Raw genomic sequence first — 8,308 nt, forward strand, 5'->3', positions numbered from 1 at the left:
CGCGGGACTCTGGGGTGCTCACCTAGGGCCACCGGGCAGCCTGTGAGCTTCTCACGGGTCTATCAGGAGGAGGCCCGTTGAGGAACATGACACACAGCTTCCTCATGAAAGTCTAGTCCTTTTTCCAGCTGCTCAAGCCTTTCCAAATGGCATCTCCTTCTCTAAGCTTACCTGCCAGACTGTCTGCTCTGCTCCAGCTCTTGTTATCCCTTGTGTGGATGCTCCCCGTTTGTTCACATCTCCACTGAGCTCTTAGTATTCTGACGGTCCTTCCAAAGAGTAAAGGTCCAGGTCAGCGTTCCCAAAATGTGCGCCTATTGGTGTCAGTCGGTGATGCTGAAAATAAGCTCCGTGGTCAATGAATGTGGGAAACTGTGGCTTACATGGCTTACCTGGTGCAGGATCTACCAGTGTTTAATAAATTAATATCCACTGTAACTTCCCAAGAAAGTAGACTTAAGAGATAGAATTTTCAAGACTGATTTAAACACGAAACATTTACACCATATTTTGAAGGATGTTTTCTGTGGGTCACACTTTGAGAGAAGTATGTGTTGTCATATACTTCCTCACACAGTCATTTAGGTTTATTTAGAAATCCAGGCTCTGCAGCTAGGCAGATTATACAGCTGTTCCACTGTGCTAACACCAAGCTCTGTGTGTCTTAGGTATCTTTGATGCTGCTGCTACTACTGCTTTCCATTTGAATAACATTTCTGAAGCAGCCATTTAGTCTCTACAGTCTCTGTCTAATCACTGTGATGAAGTCACCTCTAAGATCCAGGTGCTTTAAGAGCTGGGTTGGGCAGTAGATTCCTCAGACGTTCAAAAGTGATATTTGCAGGATGAGCTGGACCAGAATCCTGGCGTCCTGATCACTGGCTCTGGGGGAGGAACAGCTCTTGGGTTTTTTCCCATATGCCTAAGTGGCTCACTGTTGACAGAGGGGGGAACATGAGGGTCTAGGCAACAGCAGGAGTCTGTCTGGTTGTTCCTGCTCCCCATTGTCCAGCATTAGAAATACTTAGATTTCATAACACTTTGTACACCTCAAACTTAAACAATGTTGTATGTAAATTATATCTCATAAAGCTGGAGGTGGAGGAAAGAAAAAAGTTATCTTTCAGTAAGCACAACACAGGAATTCTGCCTTATCTGGATGCCTAGAAGGTGCCTTTCGTATAAAAGAAGAGCTGGTAGCAGAAGTGAAAAGGTAGAGAGAGGGGCCAATGAGGAAAGTTACTCCTTATTCCTAGCTCTCAAAACAGCTGTCATTAAATCACAAACCACTGTTCAAAGGCAATGCGACATCTTAGCATCTGGAGGTGGGATTCCCTGGTCACTTAGGGGCTTGAAGTCTGGTCAGGACACTGCCACTGCCTAGCCGTTAGGTCTGGCTCCCTGGTTCCACTGGAGCAAGATAGTTACAACTTTCAAAGTATTATCTGAATTCCTCAAGAGAATCTATTTTTAGCACAATGGTATACTTCTTTGCTGATCCCCCCCCCCATTTGCTCCAGAACACCTAGATCCTGAAGGAAACTTACTTTGGTGATTGCTGTGCTTGCAGGAAGTAGGGGAAATCTCCAAGGAACCCTCCTTCCTAAAGAAAGGGTACTAGCCTCAGAGCTAGAACTAGAGCTGGGAGCAGAAAGTAGTGACTAAGCTGAAAGAATGAGGCTGCCCCCAGGGCAGTGCTATGGTTTGCAATGGTGATAGGAACTCTCAGGCCACAGCAAGGAGGAGAGCTGAACGGAAATCTCTGCATCACACCCAGCGCGCAGTGACCCTCCGATTCCCGTGCATGCCGTGTTCTTGTGTTTCAGTGACTGCAAAATATAATTTCCCTGTGCCCTCCACTCTTCCTTTTCAGGATTTTTGTGTCTGTTCTCATAAGCTTATTTTTTAGATGGATTTTATATTGTGATATCACATTCTAACATGATTTTACAAATTGTCTTGGGAAAGACATACACTTTTTTACAATGTCAAATCTTACCATGTATGAACAGGATGTGTTGGGAGGTATTGTCTTCTGGCATAAAGGCCTCTCATTGCTGATAAACGCCACCACTATGCAGTGACAAAGATGGCTTTGGTGAGAGAGATTTGGTTCAACGTGTTGTTGAAACCAAAGGGCATTCCGTTTAAAAGCCACTCACTGTGGTCATCCCTTGGGCCAGGCACTGTATCATGTCCTGTTATGGAAGATTCAGTCATGAGTGAGAGCCCATTAGGATGGCTACTTTCTATCATATCAAAAAAAACCAGAAAATAGTAAGTGTTGGCAAAAGTGAAGTTGCTCAGTCGTGTCCAACTCTTTGCAACCCCATGGACTGTAGCCTATCAAGCTCCTCCGTCCATGGGATTTTCCAGGCAAGAGTGCTGGAGTGGATTGTCATTTCCTTCTCCAAGGATGTGGGGAAATTGGAACCCTTGTGCACTGCTGTTGGGAATGTAAAATATTGCAGTGCTTTGAAAAACACTGCAACGGCTCCTAAAAAATTAAAAACAGAGTTAACATTTTCCTGCAATTCCACTTATTGAAAGCAAAGACTCAAAGATATATTTGGACACCTAGGTTAACAGCAACATTTTGCACAATAGTCAAAAGGCAGAAGCAAACCCTAGTGTCTACTGACAGATGAATGGATAAACAAAGTGTGGTATATATGTATATATACACAGCAGTATATTATTCAGCCTTAACAAGAAAGGAAATTCTGACATGTGCCACAGCGTGGATGAACCATGAGGACACTATGTTGAGTGAAATAAGCCATTCACAAAAGGACAAATACTGTACAGTTCCACTTATATGAAGAACCTGGAACAGGGAGGTTCATAGGGAGAGGAAGTAGAGAGGTGAGAGTAAAGGACTGTTGGGGAGGGGGAAAGGTAGTTAGAGCCTAATAGGGGCAGAGTTTCAGATTTGCACGATGGAATGAGTTTTGAAGATGGATGGAGGCCGTGATGGTTGTATAACAGTATGAATGTACTTGATGCCGCTTAAAAATAGTTAAGATGGAAATTTTATGTGTATGTATTTTACTGCAATTAAAAATAATTTAAGAAACATTTTTTAAAAAAAGATGAGCGAGGAAAACTGTGCATGTTCAGGGAACTCCATGGGGGAAGAACAGTGGCAGGCGCACAGGACATAGGCACCCTGTCCTGCCAGTAGTCGGTGGAGCGCAGCTCTGTGGCCTAGATCAGCCTCAACAGGGGACTTAATCCCTCAGTGTGTGGCGGCTGGGCAGCTTAGGGAAGGACTCCAGGCTGGCAGAATAATGGTCCGAAGAGATGGGGGAAGGCATAGTGAGGGAGTTGGGGGTAGACATGTACACACTGCTATATTTAAAATAGATAACCAACCAGGACCTACACTATAGCACAGGGGACTCTGCTCAATGTTATGTGGGCAGCCTGGATGGAAGGAGAATTTGGAGTTGCTCTGCTGTGCGCCTGAAACTATCACAACATTGTTAATCGGCTATACTCCAATATGAAATAAAAGTTTTTTTAAAAAAAGAAGAGACTTCCTAAAAGCACATTCCAGAGCCCACCACCACATTTATCTTGTCATTGTGTATGTTCATGAGCTTCCTGAAACCTAAACATCACTCCCGATTTACGGATTTCCTTGCTTTCTCCTTCTCCCTCTCATGCCTCTCTTAGGTGCTCTGACTTTTCACCTTGCTGCTGACAGATGCTGCAGCTCACACCCAGCTCCGGCCATCCTCCGTGGAACTCAGGTGAACAGTTGCCCTGCTCCAGAAGCTTTCAGTTCCAGTTGCAGAAGGTCACATTATTGATTACAACAAGCCCAAGCACATTTGGGGAGGTAACTCTGTTACCTTGCAGGAACTGCAGAGTTGACACTTCATTAATTGGAAGTGTAGATGCTGGCATTGAGCATCCAAAGTAATCCATTAAATTGTATCTAAATGTAATCTAAATGCTGAGAAGAAAGGGGGTCCAAAATGCTTCCAGTAGAATTCCTGCAAAAATCGTGACTCATTAAAACCAAGCTCCATTATCTCAGCCCCAACAGTGGATCACAAATATAAAAGAGCCTACCTTCTTAATCACATAGTTTTTGTTTTGGGAAATACAGTTATTTATTATAAAAAGATAGCATTCATGTTAACATGTAAGGGGTTGGTTTATTTTCAGTGAATTAATACATATTTGTAATGTCTTGCTATTCATTTCTAATATGGTAAATATCAGTCAAAATAGCCCATATCAACAGTTTCTTTGGGGGGTTCCTTCATAACTCATAAGAGTATAAAGGGGTCCTGAGTAAAGAAGTGAAGTGAAAGTTGCTCATTCGTGTCCGATTCTTTGCAACTCCATGGACTATAGCCTGCCAGGCTCCTCTGTCCATGGAATTCTCCAGGCAGTAATACTGGAATGGGTAGCCATTCCCTTCTCCAGGGAACCTTCCCAACCCAGGGATCAAACCCAGGTCTCCCACACTGCAGGTGGATTCTTTACTGTCTGAGCCACCAGGGAAGCCCAAGAATACTGGACTAGGTAGCCTATCGCTCCTCCGAGGGAACTTCCCAACCCAGGAATCGAACCAGGGTCTCTCGCATTGCAGGTGGATTCTTTACTGGCTGAGCTACCAGGGAAGCCCATAAGAGGGTCCTGAGAGCAAGCATTAAAGGAATCTCTCAGTGTAGAAGTCCCCCAGGGAAGAGGAAAGATGTTGGTCCGCACAGCCCAATATGCAGGTGGTGATTCCCCAGGTTTACATTGCTGACGCTAAGCAGGAGGACCAACAACCCAAGCCAAATGTGAGAACTGTGCCTGACAGTGAGGGCTGTCTGGGAGGCGCTGGGCTTGTCTGCATGGCGCTTGGTACAGGCACTGTGGCCAGGCAGCCCTTGTTATTTCATCCCCTCCTCGTCCCCACAGGTCACCTCTGGGAGTAAGAACTGTGGTCTCCGAGTCCTCTCTGCCTGCATCTTCTGCCCCTGGACGGCGCCCCCTGGAATCTGGCCAGACTCCTCTCCTGGGTAAGTGCCCGTGTGACCGTCCACACCGCCACACATACCGTCTGTGGACATTGTTCTCCTGGCAAGGCCAGCATGCTCTGCAGCATGTGTCAGCTGCTTGGCGAAATGACCTATTGTCATTGTCACGGTTGCTATTCAGATTATATTCGTGTTCACTTTGCCTTTCTGAAAAGTGAAGATAATATTCCCTGACTTCCCTCCTCCCAGGGTTGCTTCAGGAGACAAACTGGTTAATGTGTCACTCAAATACATGCTTAGGGCCCAACCATCAAAGGTGGTCCATTCAGGACGCAGGAGGGAGCATGCGGCATCCCTCTGTGGAGTCAGGCTGGCTGGTTTGATCCTGATGGGATCGCCAAGCAGTGAGCTGATCTGGGTGACGTTATGTAACTTTCCTGTGCGTGTCCATCTGTAAATGGAAGCAGCAGACGCCCCTGAAGTTCAGGGCTGTAGTGAGGATGATCTAAGATGAGGCATAGAGCTCTGCGTGTGGATGCCTTGGCTATAGGAAGCTTTCAGTGGAGGCTCTTATTTGTAACATGAAGGGAGACACCTTGTTTTATTATAAAACTCCACTGGAAGGGGGTATCGTCTCTGTTTCTGGAACTCTTTGCTCAATGAAGGGGATCGAGTGTCTGGACAGGATGCAGGGTCCATTCATTCAGGTCAGAATTCTACAAATGATGGAGAATCATGAAACCGCCTAAGCAGGGGAGAGATTTCTTAAAAAGATAAGTCGGGTTCCTGTGCATGGAGACTGTTCCATGGAGACCATGTACTGAGGAGGCAGACAGGGAGGAGCTGCAATGGTACAAGAGCGGAGAAGCGGCTGGTTCTAGCAGGCTCTGGGAAGTGGAGGTGGTGGGCTTTGGTGACTGGGTAGATGATGCTGGAGCTGAGGAGAGGAAGGGGTGTAGAGTGACTTCGTATTTTGAGTCAGAATAAACCATGTTTTCCTTTTGCTGACTTGGGCTCTGGAGAAAGTCAGGGAAACAAATGTTTCCTTGTAGAATTTAAGACTTTTCCAAGCAGCGCTTGCCAGCATCCTTCCTTCTCCACCTGGCCCCACTCAAACCTCCTGCAAACCCCAGGCCTCCAGCTGCCTAAGAAGCTGACAGCCCTTTGGATAGTGTTCATCCGTCTAGGGGCATGACTTCCTTCCTTATGGGAAGCTGGGCCAGCTCACAACATGTGGGCCACTTCTGCCCCCATGAGCAGACACCTGGCCCCGAATTCCTTCTGTTTGAGCCAAGGGAGGCCTGGACTCTGCTACCCATTGAAGACCCCTGCTTAGGAGCCAGAAGCACACAGAACCTCCCCCTCCAGGGAGTCCACATGTCACCAACCTCCTTTTCAGAAAGACCAGGTGATCAGGTCACACAGCTCATGAGGAACAAAGCTGGGATCCCACGTCAGGGCAGTTAGACTCCAAGCCATTCCCCCTCCTCTGCTTGGCCTTGGCCCTGGGATCTTCTCTGAGCCCCTTGGCCCTGAACTGCTAGACCACCTGGGCTGCTGTCTAGATCCATCTTCCCAGTTCTTTGCAGACGCTGTCGCCACACACACCTCCTAGGAGAACCATGTGTTCTCCTGGAGATGCAAAAATTCCTGTCCAACCACAGTGTTCAGTCATTCAGCAAATGGTCACTGAGGGCCTGTACATGGTAGTGAACCTCACACTCACACACGCACACACACACACACAGGAAGTCTGCTCACTTTCCTTCCCCTATTGATTTGTGCAGCTCAAATTGGCCTGGTTTTCCTCCTACACCCAGGAAGAGGCCCTCATTTGCCCATCATCTTTCAAAGCAGAGTGAGCAAGCAGTACTCATTTGAGCCTACTAAAGATAATTTAAAAGTAGCCCAAGAAGTTTCCCTCAAGGGCAGGGCCATGGATTTTTTTTATCCACCCTTCCTCCCCCACAGACAGAATCCAGGAAATGCCTTTATGTGAAGAAACAGTTTGCTGAGCACTAGAATAGTGCAAATGAGATTATAGGGAAACTGTTTAATCTTCCCAACAGAATAATTCCCACTCAGCATTCTTAAACTGAGCATCTCATAGGGGAAAATATTAATGCTTATTATAAATCAGCCTTATCTGTTTCTTGATGCACTTTCCTAAGTCCCAACCACTTCTTTAAAGATATAGGATAACCCAGGCCGCTGTGATTCAGCCTCTAAGACAGAATTGGTTCTGTTTCTGTGTTTGCACAGACCATTCATCTTCAGAAAAGGGTGTTCAGCCCTAACCCTGCCCTCCAGTACTTCCAGACCTGTCATTCCGCTTTGTGGAAACTTTCCATCACCACCAGGCGAACAAGGCAATTCCACAGGAAGAGCAGATGATGAGCGAGTTGGCCAAGAAACAGGGCAAACTCATCAGATAGATGTCTTCTTCTTTATTACTCTTTTTTTCAACACCAGTTGTTTCCTGAATGAGTGAAAGTGAATTATGAGTAGTATTAAATTAGTTTCCAACTCTTGCCAGTTCTGTGAACCTGGCTTTGCACGATCTGCTCCTGCGAAGGGTGCATCTTTTCTCGATGCGGCCAGATGGGTTGGGAGGGATGACAGAGGACGAGATGGTTGGATGGCATCACCGACTCAATGGACATGAGTTTGAGCAAGCTCCGGGAGATGGTGAAGGACAGGGAAGCCTGGTGTGCTACAGTCTCTGGGGTCGCAGAGTTGGACGCGACTAGAGAATTAGTGATTTCCTCCCTAATGAGTGTCAGTTAGAGCAGCAGAGCCTTGTTAGAGAAGGGACCCGATGTGAGGCTGCAGAACCGTGGGAGCAGATTGTCTGGGACCAACCCTCCCCTTCTCTCCTCACCGGGGGGCCCAGTAGGATTCTGGGCTTCTGGACTGGGGTTAACCCCTGACTCTTTTCTTACTGAAGTTTATCTAAAGCAGCTTCTGGTGGGTGGCGAGCAGCAGTCAGTCTACCCCTGCAGAGAAGGAGGGTCAGGAGGCCTGAAAATAAGAGAGAAGAGAGAACCAACCCAGCTAGAAAGCACGCTGAGCCCTGGCATTGTCGCATCAGCCTTACATTTTCCCCACTGTCATCTTCCTTTGCTCTGAGTCTCTTTCATTTCATTCTTTATTTCCTTTTTTAATTTTTATTCTTTTGCGTTGCTCATATTTCTCGAACTGCCCTCAGATCTTCTTTGTGAACAAGGTGAGGTTTACAGGAATAAGTGAGGATGAGTGAGGGACTGACCTACCTCACAGCATCCTCTAAACCAATGTAAGGATATTTCCCCATCTGCTTGGAGAAA

This window comes from Budorcas taxicolor, chromosome 1, assembly GCF_023091745.1.
Source record: "Budorcas taxicolor isolate Tak-1 chromosome 1, Takin1.1, whole genome shotgun sequence".
Lineage (NCBI taxonomy): Eukaryota > Metazoa > Chordata > Mammalia > Artiodactyla > Bovidae > Budorcas > Budorcas taxicolor.